The sequence below is a fragment of the Chiloscyllium plagiosum genome, chromosome 4, assembly GCF_004010195.1.
Source record: "Chiloscyllium plagiosum isolate BGI_BamShark_2017 chromosome 4, ASM401019v2, whole genome shotgun sequence".
In the NCBI taxonomy this organism is placed as follows: Eukaryota; Metazoa; Chordata; class Chondrichthyes; order Orectolobiformes; family Hemiscylliidae; genus Chiloscyllium; species Chiloscyllium plagiosum.
Genome location: NC_057713.1, coordinates 4337465 through 4340309, shown reverse-complemented (window position 1 = coordinate 4340309; position 2845 = coordinate 4337465).

The window sequence follows — 2845 nt, the reverse complement described above, 5'->3', positions numbered from 1 at the left end:
TCATCTCCATTGATAATGTGTTGCAGGTCACCCGAGAATGCAACTTTAAAAAAAAAGGGGTTTTGTGATTTACACATGAAAGAAGTGAAACTATCACTGTATTCTAACAGATGAAAGGCTTAACAGACAATCAATTCTTCAATGTATAATTTCAGTTACATCACACTGCAAATTTTTGCTATAAATTCTGTGTTACGATCGAGCCCTCCACAATCACCTGATGAAGGAGCGTCGCTCTGAAAGCTAGTGCTTCCAATTAAACCTGTTGGACTATACCCTGGTGTTGTGTGATTTTTAGTTTTATTCACTGTGTTCCCACGTTGGCCAGTAGATGGTACCATTAAACCAAGATACACAGGGACACCTACCCGACAATATGGAAAATTTCTCAGCTATGGCCTGTACATTAAAAAGCAGGACAAATCCATTCCAGCCAAATACCGGCCCGTCAGTCTACTCTCGGTCATCAGTAAAGTGATGGAAGGTGTTATCAACAGTGCTGTCAAGCAGCATCTGCTCAGCAATAACCTGCTCAATGACACCCAGTTTGGGGTCCACCAGGGTCACTCAGCTCCCGACCTCATTACAGCCTTAGTTCAAACATGGACAAAACAGTTGGATTCCAGAGGGGAGGGGAGAGTTGAGAGGGTCTCAAAATCAAGGGGGTTTGGGGTGTGTGACACCAAATTAACCCTGGCAAAACTGGAGTCAGTGGTAATCAATAGTAAAAAAAAGGGGGACTTGTCCATGAAACACAGAAAGTGAGCACAGTGGGGCAGCGGGTCATCAGGAAAGCTAATGGAATGTTGGCCCTTATCTCAAGGGGTTGGAATATATGAGTAGGGAAGTCTTACTGTAACTCTATAAGGGGCTGATGAGATCACATCTGGAGCACTCTGAGCAGTTTTGGTCCCCTTATTTCAGGAAAGATATCATTTCATTGGAGACAGGACAGAGAATGTTCATTAGGATGATCCCTGGGATGGAGGGATTGTTTTATGAGCAAAAGCTGAACAGGTTGGGACTCTACTCCCTGGAGTTTAGGAGAATAAGGGAGATCCTATTGAAACATATCGGATTTTTAAAGGGCTTGACAGAGTCAATGCTGAGAGTATGCTTTCCCCTCATGGGAGAGTCTAGGACCAGAGGGTACAGTCTCAGAAAAAAGGGGCACCAATTTCAGACTGGATGACGAGGAATTTCTTCTCTCAGAGGGTTGGGGGTCTTTGGAACTCCTTGCCCCAGAGAGCTGTGGGGGCAGAGTCCTTGTGTATATTTAAGGCTGAGATCAAAAGATCCTTGATCAGTCGGGGAATCAAGGGAAAGGGCAGGAAGGTGGGTGTGAGGAATGTTGGATCAGCTGTGATCCTATTGAATGGGGGAGCAGGCTCGAGGGGCCGAATGGCCTTCTCCTTTTCTTATTTCTTGTGGTCTAAGCAGTGAAGGTATGAGGGGAAAAAAAACTTTCCACACGATGAGTAGGGTCAAAAATCTAAAAAGAAAACTAAAATACAAAAGTAATTTAGTAAGAAACATACAAACAGGCTGTAAAACACTTCTGCGGACGTGCCAAAAAAAAATTCACAAAGACAAACGCAGGGGCGAGTGAAGAAACGAGCAGCAGAGAAACGAACCCTTTTCATGCAGCAACTGACCAGGGTCTGGAATGCACTGCCTGAGAGTGTACTGCACAGAGGGTCAACAGTAACTTTCAGATGGGGAATATTTGAAAAGGTGGCATTTGCAAAGCAATGGAGAAAGAGCAGGGTACTGGGACTAATTGAATAATTCTTTTAAAGAGCTGGCAGAGGTTCGATGGATTGAATGGCCTCCTGTGCAGTGCCAGTCTCTGAACAGACACAGCAAGAAAGTTAAGCCCAGACTTGGTTACAGGAAGATATCAATGAGATTAAAGCAGCTCTGGGGTTACACCTGAAACGTTGACCTCTACACCTTCTGATGCTGCCTGGCTTGCTGTGTTCTTCCAGCCTCCTGCCTGTATTTGCTGGACAGCTCCTGTGCAGTTACTTGGGGTGCCTCACTGAATTAAAGGTGTAATTCTGAAACTCTGTTGACTTTGCCCAAACTGAAATTGAATCCCCTTTACCTACTTCTTCACTGTGCCCGCTGACCGACTGGGACTCCCAGTCCAGCAAAGCCTCTGCTTTTAAACTTCCCTTACTTTATTCCCTAATCTCCGCATGACCCAATCCCCCCACCCCCCCACCCCCAATTCCTGCAACCATCTGTAGTAGCCCCACTTCACCCCTCTGATGTAATCTGCACCCTCTAATTCTTGTCACTGCTCCCAAATTAGCAGCTGAGTCTTCATCTGCTTGGGTTCCAAACTTCAAACATCCCTTCAAAATTTCTCCATCTCTATTCCTCTCCTAAAAACCTGGAAAAGTCTGTGCTAACAGTACACACAGACAATACCAACTGGATTACACATACCCACCACGGATTTATGAAAGGGAAATCATGTTTGACAAATCTTCTGAAATATTCGAGGACGTAGCTATTGTAATAGATAAGGGTGAACTAATGGATGTAGGTTTTCAAAAAGCTTTTGATCAAGTCTCACAAAAAGAGGGTAGTGTTCAAAGCCAAAGTGCACAGCATTGGAAGTATTCGGCTGACCTGGATTAAGAAATGGTTAGCAAAATGAAACAAGGAGCAGGAATATACGGGTCATTTCTGAAGTAGGAGCCACCAATAGGAATCAGTGCTTGGGGCCGCAGGTATTGACAATATATATCAACTATTTGGACGAAAGAATCAAATGCAATATTTCCAAAATTGCTGATGACAAGTGGATTGGGCGTGGGAGTGAGAGTGAGAGTGG